The sequence below is a fragment of the Triturus cristatus genome, chromosome 3_2, assembly GCF_964204655.1.
Source record: "Triturus cristatus chromosome 3_2, aTriCri1.1, whole genome shotgun sequence".
Classification (NCBI taxonomy): domain Eukaryota; kingdom Metazoa; phylum Chordata; class Amphibia; order Caudata; family Salamandridae; genus Triturus; species Triturus cristatus.
In genome coordinates, this window is record NC_140584.1 from 780,436,063 (window position 1) to 780,456,609 (window position 20,547).

At 48.1% G+C, this 20,547-nt stretch overlaps 1 protein-coding gene across 1 annotated transcript in view; it reads right to left on the reverse strand.

Moving 5' to 3' along the window:
• Window positions 1-20,547, reverse strand: part of LOC146858112 (gamma-crystallin-1-like) — a 78,278-nt gene that overhangs the window by 51,347 nt on the left and 6,384 nt on the right. The gene's annotated exons all lie outside the window — the stretch shown is intronic.

Here is a 20,547-nt window from a genome sequence, read left to right on the forward strand (position 1 = left end):
GTCTCTATATAAATCAGTGCCGCACTTCTAATGAAGTAGACCATCTTAGCTAGCAAGCTGGGAGAGGCAGAAGCTGCCTCTCTCAGATGTGTGCCTACTCACCAGACTTGCTGCTCAAAAGAGGAGGAGCAGAGAGTTACCAGATGTCTGCACATCGGAGGTATGAGAATGGCACAAGGACAGGGCTTGATGTGGTTGATGCTGCTAGCACTGTTTAGAGTTCTTGCCTGAGTCTCCTCCACGAGCGGGTGTTCAGCGCCAAATGTGTTACTAATCATATGTGTAGGGGTGAGCAGCTATTGACGATTCGAGCTGTGCAGTTTCCTGAGCTTCAGACTAGACTCGTAATAACCACAAAGACCCCAATTTGTATTACAGGATAAGCTAGAAGGGCGGTGGGAGGCTCATAATTCATATTCTATATCTCACACTCTCTTTAAGCATATATGTATAACATATACCCATCCTTATAATCTTGTTAGAATGAACTCACAAAGTGCACAGAGGGGTAATCTTAACTTTTCAAATGTATTCTCCTTTGCACCTAAGCCACTGTGCCTGCTTTAAAGTTCTAACTGCCCACTCATTGCATCTACTTAAACTTCAACTCCCTTAAATTCCATGGGAATATATCACACCTCCCTCTTAGTAAAACATAATAACTTAACATATATAACTTGTTTAACTAAAAACATGGGCTCATGTAACAAAGGAAATAAGGCAGGAAATGCTACAAACTAAAATACTTACAAAATGGTGGAAACCTATTTACACCAGTACTAAATACCTCCAAAGACTTTGTTTCTTTGGGGAAACATTTGTTGGGGGTGATCCAGGAGGCCTCCTATATGGCGATCCTTCCGCCCGCCTGGCGACGTGCAGAAATTGTGGTTTTCCATAAGCCAGGTCGTCCCCCAAAAGAACCGTCCTCTTATCGGGCAATTTCACTTTTAAATATAGAAGTGAAACTGCTTCCTAAAGTATTGGCCGATCGACTTCTTCAACATATCTCCGAACTGGTTTACCCAGACCAGGCAGTGTTATGCCATGTTGGACCATAATATTTGACGGGTTCACAATGCACTGACGAAGGTGTCCTGCCCTAGGCTTACAATTCCTCTTGTATGTTCGCCTTTTATATACTGTTCGCCTTTTATATACTGTTCAAGTGGTGGGTGTAGTGTCCGACCCCTTCCCTATACATAGAGGCACCAGACAGGGGTGTCCGCTTTCCCCCTATTGTTCGCACTCACTGTGGAGCCGCTGGCTGCATGGATGAGGTGAGACCCCCTTTCACTGGTCCGCAGAGATATGCAACAGGATATCGCTATCCGCGGACGATGTCCTGTTTTTTCTTACAGACCCTGCCTTTTCTGGCCCATGGATATTTCAGAATATGCCAGTCTTTGGCGAAACATCGGGGCACTACATGAATTTGTCAAAGTTGATAATCCTTCCGGTGTGTGATGTCCAGGACAGGATGACGTGGGTAACAGACTTGCTGTGTGCTGTTGATGGTTTTCATTACTTGGGGGCCTATATTTCCCCTGATCTGGCTGTCTCGTGGCACCATAATATTTGGTCCTCTGCTGTCCTAGGTTTGGGAGGAGGTGAAGGTATGGGCCCCACTGCCCCTGTCATTGCTGGGATGGTCGGCCATCTTTAAGATGGTGTCTGTGCTGCGAATGCTGTCTCAGCTCCAAAATTACCCCTACAATGTCCCGAGATCGTGGTTCTGACAAATGAATGCTGTCCATGACCATTTCTTGTGGGAGGAGGAGCAATCTGTGTGGCTCTGCAAATGTGTATTCAGACCACATTTTGTGGGGGGATCACTGCGTCTGACATACATTTGTATTTTGCTGCTTCTCACCTTCTCAATATTAATGATTTGTGGTACAGAGACCAGGATGATGCAGCTTACACTGTGGAGAGATGGGTGAAGGGCAACCAGTTGATTCTTGACTTACTATATGGTTGTAGGGGGGTGGAGCATCTTCCCCCAGTGACCAGGGTGGCCATATGGATATGGAGGCAGACCGTTCGGTAGTTGGGCTGGTGGCAGAGATTGGCCGGACCACACTGTGACACAGGGTTTTTGTATGGCAAGTGTCTGCTTTGCTGGGGTTTTGGGGCTGAGACATGAATGGTCTTTGTATGTAAGGAGATCTTATGAAGGGACTGTCTTGAAATCCTTCCAACAATTACAGGTCGAATACAAACTCCACTGCAGCCAATTTTACAAATACCTACAGTTCTGACATGCTTTACTGTCATATATTCGGAACCTACAGGAACTGCAGGAGTTCAGCCAATTGGAGGGTAGGCTGTTGATGGGAGATTTAGGTGTCCACAAGATCAGACATATTTATCAGACTTTTGTTATGCATAGCCCTGATATTTTAACATCTTTGCGGACGACTTGCAGGGGAGACATAGAGGACGATGATGATTGGACAGAGGATCTGGTAGCCCCTTGCGGTGGGGCCATATCCTCTCACCACCGTCTGATCCAATTTAAGTATTTACATATGGCCTATTATACCAGGCACCGCTATGGCGGATGGGTGTGATATCATCCCCCATTTACCTCCAATGTATGGTGTGGGGGAGACCTTCCTCCACACAGTCTGGAGTTTGAGATGCTTTGCACCATTTCTGGAGGGGGCGGACTTCTTGCCTCGCCTGGGTTTTGTCATGGGAAATTCCTCTTGATCCTAAACTGATTCTCCTTCACAGTACTAAGAGCATCCCTACAAGCAGCATCTATTGTTTTTGGGACATACCTTAGCCAAGCAGGACATAGTCCAGAACTGGAAGGCAGAGTCGACGCCTTTGGTGGGAGTGTGGAAGACAGCTATGGATAGGTGCATGGGAATGAAGATTGCAGTCTTCCAGGCAAGGGGTTAGCCCCAGAAACACGGTAGGATTTGGCGGCGATGGGTAGATTATCAAGTCATCCCATTACCACATGTAGAGCCTGCTGACCTTAATACAGATGGAGGGACAATCATATGGGCATAAGATATAGAACAGGGTCGCTCTTCCATATACAATACATGTGTCTATGTGCATTACGGATGTACGGGGTTCTGAAGGAAAGTGCCATGTCTGTGCACGTTTTGTTTGATTATGTATTACTAGTCTAATCGAGACTTGTTGCAACAATGTCTGTGCATCTATGCGAAGGCCGGTCACGCCTTACTGTACTGAAACCTTTGATAAAATTGGTTATTAAAAAAAAAGACTTTGTTTGTGAGCAATTTTGATTTGTGTCACACAAGAATGTTATCATCTAACTCTTGCAGTCTTACAATATTTCTTATCTTCTGTCTTTCACTTTCAATTTCCTTTTGATTTTGCATTCCCATTGGATTCGTGTCCTTCCAATCATCTTTCTTGAGAATTTCACTATCTCCATTACCAAATTCCTCAAGTTTTCACAACTTTGTCTAAATTCCGGGGGGCGCTAGGTGGCGCCGGACCGTCATGGCCGCACTTCTGTGAGGCTCTCGCCGGCCGGGCGAAAATCTATCCTGCCATACCATCCTCCGGGCCGATAATTTACTCTGAAACGCTGCGAGAGGGCAACGTAACGGTGCTGGACATCCTGAGCGAGTTTGGAGGGCATCGGTGACCGGACGCGGGAGCTACAGCCTGCGGTTGCCGGAGGGCGCGGAGCAGCGGTCTGGGCGGAGCTGATGTGCGGCGGACCCTGCCTGCGTGAGCCCGGGGATCCGCAGGGCCTTGTGGCTGAGATCGTCTCCCCTCCTGCGGACTATCTTGAGGCTGGACCGGTCACCCTCCCCCTTCGCGCTGCCCCCGATGGTGATCCCTCCTTCAGTGGATGTGCTGGGCCCCCGAGGTGAGGTTGCGCTGCCTCTGCGCCTTCCGCGACGGACCTGCCTTGTACCCGCCTGCCTGATTTAAGCGCCTGGGGGCTCTGGAGCGCTTCCCTGACTCTGCCTGCTGCGGGGGGGATCGGAGAGGGGATCCCCAGCGCTGTCTTGGATCGCGGCCGTCACCCCTGGTGCCAGAGGGAGCTGATGGAGCGGATGGAGTGATCCGGGGACCCCGTTCGGCCTGGGCCCCGGGACCGCTGGTGCAAGGAGCCGTGGTGCTGGTGCCGAGGGGGCCGCTGAGAGGGGGCGGACCCCCGAGTGGGGCTGAGCGTCGCGCGCTGAGGCCTTGTGGGCCCGGGTGCCCCGGCCGGACTGCGGGGGGACAGGACGATTAGAGGACCCGGACACGGCTGGTCACTTGTGGCGCGCCTGCGGTCGGATCGTTGAGAGCTGCTGAGGGGACTCTATACTGGTGGCCTTGGGCCCTCGCCGGCGGACGCCATGGGCAAATCAGATGCGAAGCAATCGACGCTCCAATTCAACGCCTCAAAGAAAAAAACGCGGGCGCCGACGGGGCATGGCGGAGAGCGGGACCCAGGTGAGGAGGAGGAAGTAGACTGGAAGACGATCCTCCTAAGCATGCAGAAGAGCCTCACCTCCATCGATGCCAAAATCGACAATATGAACACGCGACTGGAGGCGGTTGTACACCGGCTGGACCAACATGGGGAGCGCTTGAAGGAGGCGGAAGGTCGCATTTCGGAGCTGGAGGACGGCGCTGTGACTGGCAGGGCTAAAATGTCGCAGATGGACCGACTGCTTAAGGTCATTGCTGATAAAAATGAAGACCTAGAAGCGCGCTCCCGACGCAACAACGTGCGCCTGGTCGGCCTAGCGGAATCTAGCGGTGGAGGCCGCATGGAAGACTTCATCGAGCGTCTGCTCATTGACAAATTTGGCCGAGACTCCTTCTCGCCGCAGCTTGTAGTGGAGCGTGCCCATCGTTCCTTGGGGCCGCGGCCGGTCCCCGGGGCTCCGCCGCGCCCAGTCATCATCAAATTCCTCAACTACAGGGACCGTGATGCCCTGCTACGACTCGCCAGGGAGAAACAACCGATCCTGCACGAGAATGTCACCATCTCCTTCTACCCTGACTTCACCCAGGCGGTGCAGGAGGCTCGCCGCAAATTTGCCGGAGTGAAGAAAAAGCTGCAACAACGGGACATACCATACGCCATGCAGTACCCTGCCAAACTCAAGATTACTCTCCACGGCAAGCCCCTGTTTTTCGGTAACCCGCAGCAGGTGGAGGACTTCCTGCGGGAGCTGCCCTCTGCGGCATCACAACGTCGTAGCCCTGGGGCGCAGGCGGGCTCCTGCTCCCCGCTGGATGCATCGGAAGGATGAGTACTGTTATCCTGGTTTTTTTCTCCTTTTTTTGTGTCTCTCTCCCCCTACGACTGTCTCTTCCCCGTGGTGGGCACTACCCTGCCCCTCTTTACTCCTGTTTTTTTACAGCTGGCTGGGTTGGGGACCGGGCTGTCGCCATAGAGTGTCTGTTTGTCTGAGGGGGCTCGCCTTTGTCCTGGCGGGAACTGCTACTGCCCTCTGCCTTGTCCTCCGTGCTGGGGGGCTGGCGGCCCCTAATTTCTGGAACCCTGCTTGGACTGTTATTCACTGTTTATGCCGTTTTTTGGACCGGACATTGAACTGTTTCGTCCTGGCACTCCCCCCCCTGTCCCACGCAGTCTCCTCACCCGCAGGGGTGTTGGCGCGGTGGGTGCAAAGAGGGATTGGGGAGGGTGGGTCTGGCACCCTAGCGGCTCCTATTGAGGGTGTACCCCATTTCAATTGTTATGTTCGTTGACAGGGAGGGGTGGGGGTCTAGATTCCGGCAGGATTGGGCTGCTGCGGTGGGTGGGGGCGGGATGGGGGTTGGGGGTTGTTTCAGGGGATTGTTTTTTGGGGGAGGGGGGATTTGTATCTGTGAAAACACACTTTACTCTCGGCACATGCATTGTTCGCTATTTAGGCTCCAGCTCCACTGCATTGGGTATTGGGACCTGCGAGGGGGTGTTTGGCACTGCCCTGCTGCTTGGCGGGCTGCTCTGCTGGGAGCGGGGGACAGTCTGCGGGATCTCACCAAGATCACTGAATGGGCTCTCCACGAGTAACATTGCTTGGGGGACGGAGGGAGCAGCTGGATCCGCACAGTAAGCTCAATATATTGACGTGGAATATTAGGGGGCTGGGGGACCCACGCAAGCGTCGCCAGGTCCTGGGTTATCTAGACCGCCACTGCATACACATAGCGTTATTACAGGAGACACACACTGACCCCCGAAGGGCGCCTACATTCGCGTCACGGTGGGCTGCATACAGTCTCTATTCTTCCTACTCCACTTACTCTAGAGGAGTGGCCATCCTTGTCAAGAAACACGCCCCGTTTGTTCACCTGGGGGATAGACTTGATCCAGAGGGCCGTTTCTGTGTGGTGTGGGGGCGGCTGGGCAATGCCACTGTTACACTTGTCTCCTCCTACGGGCCTAACGTGGATGGTCCTGCACACTTCATTGCCTTATGGGAAGTTATTTTGGAGATTGGCTCCGCACACCTGATTTGGGGAGGGGACTTTAATGTTACACTTGACCCCGCCCTAGACCGTTCCAACGCGGGCGCGGCGCATCACCCTCGCTCCCAGGCTTACGTTCTAGACCTCATGGCGCAGCACTCCTTGCTTGATGCATGGCGATACATGCACCCGGGAGCTAGGGAGGGCACGCACTGGTCGATGTTGCATTCCACTTGGGCCCGGTTGGATTACATGCTCCTCTCAAGGACGCTGGGGACCTCTCTCTTGGGGGCAAGACACTTACCTCGCACTTACTCTGACCACGCGCCTGTGCTCCTTACCCTGGCCCGGTCCGGCCTGGTGGGGGATCCACTTCCGTGGCGCATGCAGCCTCACATCCTCTTGGATGACCTGTTTAAATTTGAGATGGGCCAGGAGATCACAGAGTTCATCGATCGTAATCGGGGGACGGTGGATAGCGTGGCGACGGTATGGGAGGCCTTTAAGGCCACCATGCGGGGGGTGTGTATTTCTAAGGGCTCGGGCGTGCTCCGCTCGCTTCGCGCGGAGCTGACTGCTCTGGAGCGGGCTTTGCAAACCCTGGAAACTGACCCTGCCTTCATGCGAGATCCCGCGCTCCAATTAGACTACCGTACTAAGCTGACTGAGTTCAGGACTGCGGCTGAGAGGGAGGTACGCTTCCGCGGTAAACACTTTAAGGCACGCGCGTATGGGGAGGGTGAGCGCCCCGGCAGGTTCCTGGCGGGAGCGGTTCGCCCCCCCGCGGCACTAATCACATATTGGAGGTCAGGGCTCCAGATGGTACCCTGCAGCGCGACACACCCTCCATACTGTCTACCTTCGTGTCTCATTATTCCGCCCTATACACGTCCCAACGGGTGGCGCCCCTTGAGATGACCGATTACCTGTCTGGGCTCACCCTCGGATGGTTGTCGAGTGCCCAGCGTGAGTTACTGGCGGCCCCTATAGGCCTGGATGAGATCAAAGAAGCCATCATGCAGACTGCGTCGGGAAAATCCCCGGGCCTGGACGGTTTCCCAATTGACTATTACAAAACTTTCGTCGACCCGCTCGCAGCGGTTCTGCGTGAGGTGTTTGAAGAGGCAAACGAGACTGGCACCCTCCCGCCCAGTATGTCGGAGACGCTCATTGTCTCTCTCCTTAAACCGGGGAAACCCCCGGATAGCTGCGATTCGTACAGACCGCTCTCTCTCATTAACAGTGATGTAAAGGTCCTGGCCAAGGTGCTGGCGAACCGGGTGAACCTTCTGGTCGGGGGGCTGATACTGCCGGATCAGGCGGGTTTCATCCCGGGCCGCTCCACATCCCACAATCTGCGGACGCTTTTCTCGGTGCTGAATAATGCGGACCCCTCTCTTGCTCTGGTGGCGGTTTTCCTGGACGCCACCAAGGCGTTCGACTCGGTCGAGTGGGACTACCTCCACTTGATCCTTCAAAATATGGGTATGCCTGTGGCGTTTTCTCGGTGGGTTCAGATACTATACAGTAGCCCCAAGGCGAGGGTTCTCATCAATGGCCGAGTCTCAGCTCCATTCCGGGTGACTAGGGGTACCCGACAGGGATGCCCGCTGTCGCCCCTTCTTTTTGCGCTGGCAATCGAACCTCTGGCGTCCAGTCTTCGGCAGAACTATCTCGCGGCCTCCCTGCAATGCCAGCAGCGGCAGGTTCTGCTGTCACTCTATGCAGATGACCTCACACTCTACGTTAAGCACCCGCGGGACAATCTGAACCCTATCCTTCGAGAGTTTGTCCGCTTTGCGCTCTACTCGGGAATTCACATCAATTGGGGCAAATCTACGGTCTTCCCCCTCACGGATGGTATAGAGAGAATTCCACTTGACTATCCGCTGGAATGGTGCGATGAGAGCGTGAAATACTTGGGAGTTTGGGTCTCTAGGGACCGGCAGGAGGTACTGCGAATGAATTATGGCAGGGCGCTCGAGAACATACGCTCGCATGTGGCCCGGTGGCTGACCCTGCCCCTAACCATGGCGGGTGGAGTTTCCCTTATAAAGATGGTTGTGCTCCCCAAGCTGCTCTACCTCTTCCTCAATATTCCGTTTCACCCGGGCGGCTTTTTCTTCCGGGAATTAAGATCGGAGCTTATCCGGTTGGTATGGGGGGGGAAGAGACCTCGGCTCAGATGGTCGGTCCTTACTCGGCCCTATGGGCAGGGTGGCTTCGATATACCGGACTTTCACCTTTATTATAACTGTGCTCAGGCGCACTATGCGTATTACTGGTATCGACCTTTGCCCTTCATGCCGCAGACGGCGGTGGAACACTGGTTGGCTGATCCGGTGCCGCTTGAGGGGGCAGTCCTTGCGGAGGTGCCGTTGTCCCGTGCGGATCGCAACCCTGTGCAGGCCACGGCGCATGCTTGGGGCGCGATCGCGGATCGTCTGGGGTCGTCGTTTCTCTACTCCCCTCTGATGCCCCTGGTGTACCACCCGGCTCTTCCGCTTTTTGGGGAAGAACTGTTCCGGAGAATCAAGCTCAAGATGGGGTTCGCTAACTGGGGTGACCTCTTCCATGCGGGTAGATTTCGCGATCTCCCGCTCCTCTATGGGGACGTTGTCCCTACCCCTCTGGAGACTTTTGCCTTTATTCGCCTCCGAAGCGGGCTACAGAAAGTGTTGCCGGCATATCCGAATGAACCTCCAGTTCTTGAGCCGTTTCATAATATGCTTTCTTCTCCATCGCCTTCGCATATGGTCTCTGCATTGTATCGGGGGATATATGACCGAGACGGGGCCTGGTGCTGCGGTCCCGTGCGGGCTGGGAGGCCGAGATTGGCACTGAGCTCACGGATGAACAGTGGGGGTTCTGCTGCTCGCAGACTGAGATGATCTCGTCTAGTAGTCGGTTCCGCATCATCCACTACAAGTTTCTCCATCGCCTTTACTGTACTCCTGCCCAGATGCACAGATTCCGTCTACGTGACGACGACCGCTGCGACAGGTGTCATTCTCCTGGAGCGGACTTCTTGCACCTGGCCTGGACTTGCCCCAGCATAGACGAATATTGGGATCAGGTGTATGAGGCCTTGGGGGAGATGCTGGGATCCCCGCTGCCGCCCTCTCCTATACAGGCTCTTCTGGGGTATACTCGGGATGTGCCGAAGCCGGATCGCCGTTTTGTAACCTGTGCACTGCTGCTCGCCAAGCGCCGCATAGCGTGCCGATGGGGGCGGGGAAGGCGGCCCAAATTTAAGGAATGGCTGCGGGATATGGTTACTTGCCAGGAGAATGTTCTACTGTATTCAGAGTTGCTCCCACCCAAATCCCGTCCCCCCGACATTTGGGGACCCCTGTCACAGTACCTGGCGGCGAACAGCGCCCAGCGATCACCGCTTGCCCCTGTAGGGGTGGACTCACCGGTGGATGGCCCGGACTAGGGGGGATGCATGTGGTGCGGTTTCTCCTGGGGAGGGGCGTCCAGTCTGCGGATGGGAGGGGTGGACTCTGCTGGCCCTGGGGGTTCCCCTGGCGGCTGTCTTGCGATCCTTCTCCCCCACGACGTTCTAGCACACTGCCGCTATAGCCCGTATGGGCTCTCTGAAAGTGGGGGTGGGATGGCACGACTATATGGCTGCGGAGGTGCCCTGTATGGCAGGGGAGGGTATATAAGTACGCGCTGAGGGGTAGAGACTCTATACAGATTAGGAGGGGGAAATGGAGGAAGCTCTGGAGAGGAGGGGTCTGGATCACCACTGGTCAATGCCTAGACTGTACACTGTGTTTTGTATTGCTGATGATGCCTTTTTCATTTACCCATATTGCCAATGTCCGAATAAGTGTGTAATGTTGAAGCACTGTATGACAAGAAAAGTTAAATAAAGAGTTAAAAAAAAAAAAAAAAACTTTGTCTAAATTCCAAATCCATGAGCCTTCAGATTTGATAGCATTTTTATGAAATGTAAATTCTTTCATCCCCATCCCATAACTTGTGCGTATACATTTCTGGTGCTCTAATCCTTGACAAACTTATTTATTTACTGCTTTTCTTTTATTAATTTCCTTCTTGTTTCAATGTTGTTCTTTCTCCACTGTATTGCATTGTATCGTTCATATATAGCGCTGCTGTCACCCCACGGGTATCCTGGCGCTCTGATATAAACATGTATTACTATTGACCATATATATGTGTATCTTCTACTATTTTTTCATTATTCATCTTTCACTGACGCATCATAGTAAACAATTTAAATTGACAATAAAAGTCCTGGAAATAGCCCTTCAAATTCTATTTACTACCAATTATTCTCTTGCTACCATGTTGACTGAAGCTTTATTCTTCAAAACTGTTGGAGGATCTATGATGGGATGACTAACTCCTTTTGTTGAAACATCTAGTTGCTTTTTGTTAGACCAGTCATCCGTATGATGGTCTTTCCCCAGACTTTCTACATTTTACCTCCTGTTTTTACTGATTCTTTTTGTTGGCCTTAGTATTCTGAGCATTTTACCACTGCCAATCAGTGCTTAAGTGCATATGCAAGCGCATGTGCTTCTCCAGTAAACCTGATGACATTGGCATATTTGTTGCACTGATAAATCCCTTGTAAAGTGGTATACCATATACCCAGGGCTTGTACTTCAAATGCTACTAGTGGTCTGCAGCACTGATTGGGCCACCCACAGAAGTAGCCTTTTAAATCTGTCTCAGGCTTACCACTGCAGTGCCTGTGCATGCAGTTTACTGCCACTTTGACTTGGCATTTCAAACTAGTTGCCAAACCTCAAGCTTCACTTTTATTACATATAAGTCACCCCAAGCTAGGCCCTAAATAACCCTAAGGTTAGGGTGTATGTAAGTAAAAGGTAGGACATGTACCTTCATGCTTTGCATGTCCTGGTTTTGACAAACAGTTTATGTCATTCTTTACTACTGTGAGTCCTACTCCTCTCATATACTAGCATTGGGAATTCCTTAATACACGTTTAGGCAGCAATTCATGATCAGCGAGGAGAAGCCTTTTCATGTTCCATATGTTTGGAATGCTAATGATTAATCCTCCTTACTGGTGAAGTTGCATCTAATATTACTGTTTTAGAAATTTTAAATTTAGAAAGTAGAGATTTCTCTGCACTTACTGGTCAGTGTGGCTGACAGCTTGTCTCCAACACAAGTCAGGGGTGGGTGACAGCTACATTTTCTTCATTCCCTCTAGACAAGCACAACACAGGAAGGATAGATTTTTCTGAGTACCCATCTACATACATCTGCATGCTGATGGCCTTGCCTGGGCAGGACAGAAGGGAGGAGCAAACCCTTCACTTAAAAAGGCAGTGTTCTGTCCCCACTCAAAGGACAGGGTACCCCCACAGATAGCCTGTCAGACAGGACTGGGTTGAAAGGTATAATTGTGCACTTCAGAGGAGCTGCTTTGAAGTCACCCTTACATCAAAGGCCCTTTTGGGTATAAGTACTGGGTCTCTGATCTTCTAAAATCAGACACTAATGGACTTTTAACTGAAGCTCTGCCAGAAAAACTGATGGGCTGCTTAAAGGACTAAACTGGACTGCTGATCTGAAAGACCTGCTTTTCTGTTAGTTGCCCTCCTGCTCTCTGACTCTGCTGAAGGAGAGCTGGACTCTTCCTTCACTCTAAATGATCTCCAGGGGCGTGTTGGCTTGCGTCCTGTTGCTTAAGACTCAGAGATATCAAAGTCTCTACCCTTGCTCCTGTGCCTGAATCATTGGGAGTGGCGCAGATACGTGCAACACAGATTTCAATGCTTCTCCTTTCTGCATGTAGCAGAACCGGCGCATCAACCTGGTTGTGAAAGTAAAATTGACGCATTGCAATAGGACCAGCAATTTGCCTTCAGAGATAGACTCATTATACAGAGTGTTGCTGTCAACAACACATCCCCTCGACTGTGTGGCAGAATTCGGCACATCTGTCAATGCCTCTCGACTACAGCACCTCTCTAAGGAACTGACGAATCACCTTCACTCCATGGAAAAGATCGATGCATCTCAGTGTTTCCGACCAGTTAAGGTACTTTGTTCACCAGGACCTGCATGGGTCCTGGAATTTTTTGGTGCAAAAATAAGCCTAGAGAGGTTTCTCAAAATTGCAAACAAATTCACTAATCCATCTGCTCTTTCTCTAACATTAATAGCTTCACCTACACTCCGCTCTCAATTATCTGATTTTTTGGAGAAGATCTGTAATAATATGGAGTCACTGGGGGGTTCAGGCTCAAACAACATAAACCATGTTCCAGGACATGAGGTTGTTACTGAGATTAACAAGAATACATTTAATTGGTGAGATAACAACAGTACAACATGTAGTTCCGTTCCCACCTCAGATTCTAGCTACTGATACTGTGGCCATTAAACTGGCTCTAAATTAATTATTAAATGAGTCTTTATGACATGCTATTATTCCAATGTGCTGGAAGAGGACTACATTGATACCGCTGTTGAAGAGGGCTTCACCGAATAAATCCTTCTTGGCAAATTATAGGCCAATCTCTTTGCTGCTGGCTTTAAAAAAAATATTGAGAAACTGGTTAATTATCAGCTCTCAAGATACCTGGTGGCAAATTAGGGGCATATCAGCAACAACCGGCAATAATTATCGCTAAGCGCACTTAACGCAAGGATAATTATCGCCGGCTAACGTGGAGTTTTATCGCTGAGATAGCGTGCTATTAGCAACGCATATCTCAAAAACGATAAAAATCCTGGCGCTAATTGCCAAACGTGAGATTATCGCTGGAAACCCAGCGATAATCTCACGAAATGTGGCGTTAGCTTGTTGATAGGGCCCCACAAACTTAGCCATGATATCCACCTTCCATAGAATATCATGGCTAAGTCAGTCCTGAAGCAGGCGTAAGGAAAGTAGTGATAACAGGGGTTATCGCTACTTTTCTTGCCGCTATGCTTTATAGCGTGAGGCTTGACGATAGGAGAAATGTCGCTTAGCGACATTTCTCCTGTCATGTCAGGTCAGGAATGCCCACTTTGCATCTCATTAGAGATGCAAAGCTGGGCGTTAAGAATTTGTGCGCTAATGCAAGGTTTCACGCGTTAGCGTGACCTTGCTAATTAGGTGATAAAACTATCGCCGCTTTTCGGCCGAAAACGGCCGCAAAAGCGGCGATAATTTTCTATCGCCGCCTTGTAAATATACCCCTGACTGCTTTATCCTTCACAATCGGGTTTTTGCCCAGGTTTTTAGCACAGAATCGGCTTTAGTTGAAGTTTCTAATATTATTAAACTTGCAGTGGATAGTGGAAAAAAGGTGTCCTTATTGCTGCTGGAACATTTGGCAGCATTCAATATGGTTTCCCACCCATCCTTCTGCAACGTTTGCAGGATATTGATATAGGTGGGACCGCTTTGCAGTGGCTGCGTTTTTTCAATCGGTGTGGATGCCACCTTTTCCTTCTGAGCCCAAGTCTGTGTAGTACGGAGTTCCTCAGGGCTCAGTATTAACCTTGATATTGTTTAATATCTATCTTGCTCCACTGGCAACTCTGGTGGAGTCTTTTGGGGTGCAGGTTATTTTCTATGCCGATTACATATTTTAATTATTAATACTTTTGGCAGAGTGACATTTTTTATACATTCCTCATATTCATTGAAATCCACCTCTTTATCACTTAGCAGTTCGGGTAACTAGTCAAATACCTCTTGCCCTTCTGTCCCTAAACAGGTTTACTATAGAAATGTCTTCGTCTCAGAACTTAAGCTTGTCTCACATACTCTGCCGTATTTTGAAAAGGATTTTTTCCATGTTTTCCACCTTATATCAGGTTCCCCAGGAAATGTTAACAAGCACTTGCAATGCAATAGGTCTTGCATTTACAAGAGCTAGAGCTACTGGCGATGTAAATAACAATGTTTCTTACTTATGTGTTTTGGTTTGGAGTGTGTGGTATATAAAACTGCTTTCCGAACAAAACAGGGCATGGTGGGCAAGAAATGAACCAGCCATTTATAAAGCAGAGATATATAATATACCACTGCTTGTAAACGGCTAGTAGGGTTGGGAATGAAGCCATTTAATGGCTAATAAAAATGTGTATAAAAATGATTGCCTCTAACCTGTTGGTAGTCCTGGGGATGAAGCAAGCACTTAAAAAACAGTGGTATCTAAAACAAGGATGGGCTACAGTACTATTTAATCCCTTGGTGAGCATTAGTGCATGTTAAGATTTGCATCTTCACGCATTAATCCTCACTGTATGCAAGGTAGTCAGGTAGTCTGCAGAACTGTAATGAGGAGGGATACTAGAGCGCTTAGAGGGTGTGCAGTGGCACTTGCCCTGTGTAGGAAGCTGGACATTGAAACAGGAGGTCAAGCTAAACTACTGAAGCTCCATGGATACATTACTTCCTTTATATTTATTGGCCTCTTATTAGTGATCCACATTCTAATGTAAAGATTGTTTTGAGCATTTGATGCTAGCTGTGCAAGTTGTGGGAAGTGAAAGAGTGGTAGCAACGATGGGGAGAGGGTGTGTGCTCCCTTTGGCCTGCTGATCTGGAATAGCTTCCCCCAATGCCTTCTTCAGCAAAGTATCACACAGGGCAGGGGTTGGAGAGAGAATTGAGCAGTAGGGCGGCATCTGCAATGGATGCTGGGCACTCTGCAGGTTGAGTAAGTGACATGTTGAAGAGCGATGCTTTATTGTTGTTATTTAAATGGCATCCGGACAACCAAGTGCCATTCTCTGGTACGTATTTGTACTTCCAGTGCTGGAGGAAGTGAGGCGAGGGAGGGGCGTGGAGGTAAGGGGGCGTCTTGGATGTGAATCCAGAAGAGTTAATGAAAAAAACCTTGGTGGTCTGATTGTAGGTGTGAGGGTGTGAGACTTCCATTTAAAAAGGGGATGCCAGGGGCCTGTCAACAAATCGGTGTTGTTGTGATCCTGGGTGTTCATGTGCAAAGAGCCCAAGGTTTACACCTCTCCCTGGGCAGGAAGTATCTGCACTTCTAAGCAGGATGCATATCACACAAAACAGATAAGGGAAGACATCTCAGGACAGAGACTGGGGCTCTGAGATTGAAATCACCAAGTGCCCCAGTGAACTTCCTGCTCATGATAAACACGTGTGTGCAACATTCTTTACCACTAAGGTGGGACGTGCACACAAACACACACACATGCGCGTTCACACAAGAATACATAAATAACATAAAAAGACATTGATTAAAACACAGAAATACACATACTTACACATAAAGGTGCACCTAAACAATCATGCAAGCAAACAAAAAAGGCAAATATATAGGCATGAAAATACACATATTCCCACATTATAAAACATAAGATGTGTGCACATAGTAGTAACACTCATATGTAACACATAAACAGACACACATGCTAATTGATAACACAATGAGACCAAAGCTGAGAAGTAATTACATTCAAGCAAAGTGGCATTCTGATTTCCTGCACACTCCATTTTAGAGTAGAGAAACAGTGGCCATGCGTGTTTTGGGTACACAGGCGCTGTTGTACTTTGGATTCTGGGAATTGTTGTTTCACATTTGTGACTTAATGTCGGACCTTAACCATTCAAGCAAGCAAAGTGTAATTGGGTTTAGAGCCAGGCATTAATGCAGGTATCACAAGAACTAAACTCCTTCCTGCAACAATGTTAACCACAGAGCCACGAGGAATGTCATCAGGCTGCCAGCTCGATGGCATAAAGTACTCTAGATCATAGGAATCCATTACACAGAGGAGTACTCATCCTAATGACCTTTGAGGGTGACCACTATGGGAGCTGAAGCAAGAAACATGTCACTTCTAGATAGCCTTGAAATCTTAACCCTCTGACTTATATTGACGTGAGCAGGAAAACAGAAGGAACAAGAAGACCGCCCAGTACGAGATGTAAAAAAACAATTCCAATCTAGATGACTGGACAGAATGCTCCATGGACAGATAGATCAATGAAACTCCGCAAACACTAGAAAACGTATGCATTGTAAACAACGCCAAGGTTAGGACAAATGTGACGGTGACATCACTTTCAGAAAAGTTACTGGCATTGCAATTAATACACCACTGTCCTTGTCTTTCATACCGCTACTGTGTTTTTTGTGTGTTTTTTTTAACAAGTGCCCTGCTTTCCAGTGAATGATATGGAGTAGTTTAGAGAGTTGAGAACTAAAAAGGGAAGTGTGATGCCTCACTATTCCCAAAAAATAAAGGAAAGTCTGGGCAATACCAAAACCATTCAGCGCTGGTACAATTATACGGTGCATATTTCTAACAATAACATTTCAGTCCTAATCTCATAGGCGCTGATACAAAGTCAAACAATTGCAGCTTTATAGGACACAAATAAATTGGATTACTAGCACAGACACCATCGTAGCTGGCCAACAAACGAAGGGATTGTATGCTGTATACCAGTTTGGCACACACCATATGATCCCTGTTAAGGCACTCAGAATATTTGAAGGATATGGCTGAAAGCCTTGCCTGTAGTTTGCGAGTGAAGAGCAGCTACTTAATAGCACACAACCAGCCAAGTCAGCACAGTGAGAATTTTTGTCCAGAACATTAGAAACAGGCTTATAGTATGAACTCTGATCAATTTAATTGAGCCTGACAACATATTTCAAGCTCCGACTCTCCTCGTGCTGAAATTAAAATTGCAACGGAATTTAAGCTTCTCGATAGCAGCACGAGCTGTTGCAAACGTTAACCATGCTATAAACCACCAATCTCGAGTTTGGCTGCCTCTCCCTCATCCCCTTCAAACTGTAATGAAAACAGACGAAGTACGCAGCACCGAAGCAATACTTTTCAGCAACAAGTGGTTTTTAATAACCAGGACAAATGTAAAAAGACTTCTCCCAAACAACAGATAAACAATGAAAGCGTGGGGAAACTGTACTTGGCCAGTGCTCCTGAACCTTGAATGGAAGTGACGTATCCGCTGCATGACCCAGTTAGGAGGCAGCTAAGAAGAGCAAAACTAGAGTCAACCTATGGTAAGCAGCAGGTGGGAGCAAACTTGTTTTATTGAATACAGCAGGTCCTGCAGAACGCGCATGCGCACTGCCTAGGCTCAACCTAAAAATGGTGGTGATACATTTTACACATGTGGTTTCTGATTCAATTCTCATTGACAGTGCGAAGACGTAAGTGCACTGAGGAATAATCTCTAGTTTCATGTTTATTACCCTTTGTGCATCAACCACTAGCATGTGCTTTCTTACTGACCACTCATTGAATTTCCCAAAACCTCTCACAACTTTCGACAATCAGATTCTCTTCCATTCCATGAGAATACCACATAAACTGCCACAAAAGCATCCCTCCATCCTCAAGAACAGTATTGAGGTAAGATGGGGAAGCAGCTAGTGGTTGTATGTCCCATTAATGTATTACATTACAACTTAACTATGTGGGAAACAGCAAATGTACTTCAATCTGTGTTCCCACACTCCTCCCAATAAATACTTCAAATGCGTGTGTGGGCTATCGTATGCAATAGGAAAGATACAATGGCAACCATGTTAAAAGGGATAAAGATGCTCAAAGGGGTAGGTGGCTCCAGTCCCCATCCCTAGAGTTTACTTTCTAAGCTTGCATTAGTGGAAAAACTGCTTCCGTTGATTTAAGAATGTCGATCAATCAAAGAACTGAATACATCCCTGAAATGCCATTCATGCAATCGGGACAAACAAACAATACATTTTGCATTATTTCTTATACTTTTATCTAGAACTATCATGTAACTATACCATGGGCTTCATGCAGTAAACGATTTTGCAAAATCACAGGATTTGCACCTGCAAAGTGTTTCTTTGTCCATGAACTACACCCCTTTTGCTAGTTGGAAAAGCCTTTCTGGTTCACGAAAGGGATTTTACAAATCAGTACAAATCACTATTAGGAAGATCTATATTTAAGGGGATTCTCCCCTCCCAATTGTAAATCACAATGGTATGTATCATTGGTTTGCAACCACGACCATTACAAAGTTACCAATAGCTCAAAAGATTCATTTACAAAAGAAAAGCAAGTAATAATTTATTTTAAAGTACCGGAAAAAAAGAACAATTTGGGAAAGCAGTGGAAAGGATAGTGGTCTGTTGTCTCTCATAGCTCACCGTTCCCTCATTCACAGACATTTACAGACATTTACATGGGCTCACAAATTTCAACCTTCGTAATTAATATTAATTAGTCAAGTCAATTTTCAACCAGCTAAGAATGTGCAATTTCCGGTGCTACTTATTAGTGTAAAGATCGTATCACAAATTAAATACCCATTCACAAACGGTTGCATGTCAGAATGTTGTATAAAGAAATATTGTCTGATGTAAATATTGTGTTCCGAATAACTTTTTCAAAATGGTCTTCACAAAGGATGCAGATTGTATGTTATTAACTCCAATGGAATTATATTCTCGTAGGCGTTCCTTTCATTGTCTTACTCATCATCACACTGGTTTGTGCCATCCTCTGTGCATATCTTGCAAAGAATTGCCGTCATCTGCTAGAAAAACTGTGCTGCTCATAATTATTACAACCGTATTTGTGCATGCTGGCTCTCTTTTGCTGGCTCTCCTTACTATGGCACCAAAAGCATGCATGATTACCTCATGCTCTGATGTGTCAATAAGATACACTAAAAACTGATGCAAGTCAGCTCTGGGGTGCAGAGCAGTGGACTTGTTGTCCAACGGGTTTTATCGTTTACAAACCCTCAGATTTGGTAAATCATAGAATCTGCAAACAAATAAACCCTTCATCAAATGAGCTAAGCCCATTTAGCAATTCAGAAAAACTTTTCTGAATTTAAAATGTGCCTAGGAAGCCATACTGAATTTAAATAAAAAAGTGATTGCTCTAAATAAAAGCGATCTTATACAACATGATCAGCTGACCTAAGCAGGCTACCATCCCTGTGAAGGAAACAAATCGTAGTGGGTCACAATTTGCAACCTACCTGAGCGATGGCTGGATGGAGATTCACGCCTCTCCGTAGCCGTAGCCGAGGTGATTGAAGCCCCGCCCACCTGAGGGAAGCCTGTAGTGGAGTGGAGTGGAGAGAATGGCGAACGCGGCACGCCGCTTGAAAATCTTCTTTGAAGCGCCCTAAGGTTAATGAGCCCGATAGTGAAGCTGATAAAGATCACTTACTGACACCCCATGGGGAGCAGATTTGTCAGACATATTTAGCACCTTAATGGAGGTGTAAAGATTGCAGCGAAAGGCGGCGAGTCGCTGTGGGGAAGCAGCTTCAGACAAATGCTAAAAGCGGACGGCTGAGGACTAAGGAGCAAAACCAGCAACTAACTACGCGTCCGGTAAGAGGTTGCAAAATGAGGGAGGTGCGCGGCCTCATAAAAGCCTGCTAACTAGTCTTTGCAAATTGGAGCCACTAAATAGCACAGTGGACTCTAAGAAGAGACAGTAGCCAGATAGCGACAGTTTGAAAACCTTACAAAGGGGGGAGAGGAAGGAGAGGGGAAAAAGGAGAAAAGAAAGGAGAAAACTGCTACCCCCCTTTTTTTTTTTGTTTTGCTTTCTCCTGGTCTGCTATTTCCTTTAGTAAATTTTTTTTTTTTTTGGAAAACTACAGCTTGGATAAGGAGCCTTTATCCGGACTATATGAAGGTGAAAATGCTCAGCTGTGTCGGGCCGCACTCTGTATAGTGTTTAGAGCTGCATTCTGGGTGTTGGAGTTCGGTAGAGATTGGATCAGCTGTATGATGACAAACCTGCATAAGGAATTTGTAAGGCGCTGAGAGGAAAGCCCTGTAAAGATATAACCTTGTCAGCTTTCTGGTTAAAGCTCGAAGATTTAAAGGCTCCAAGGCTCGAGTAGTGCAATCGCACTACTTATCCTCGAGAGGTAGCCCCTTTGATATTCCTCCTTGACATACTTCACAGCATTTATTACGGGCACTCCTGGGTTCAAGATTCGATCCCGGTGCAGACGTCTAAGTGAAAAAGAGTGTGGTGGAATAGAGAAATCCAGCCAGAAAGAATAGCCCTGCTCCTGAAGGTGGACTTTAGGTTATCATAAGTCTGTGGGTCGGGGCTTTTAGAGATGGGGAAGTTACTGAATACCCGCCTGGCGAAAGCGAA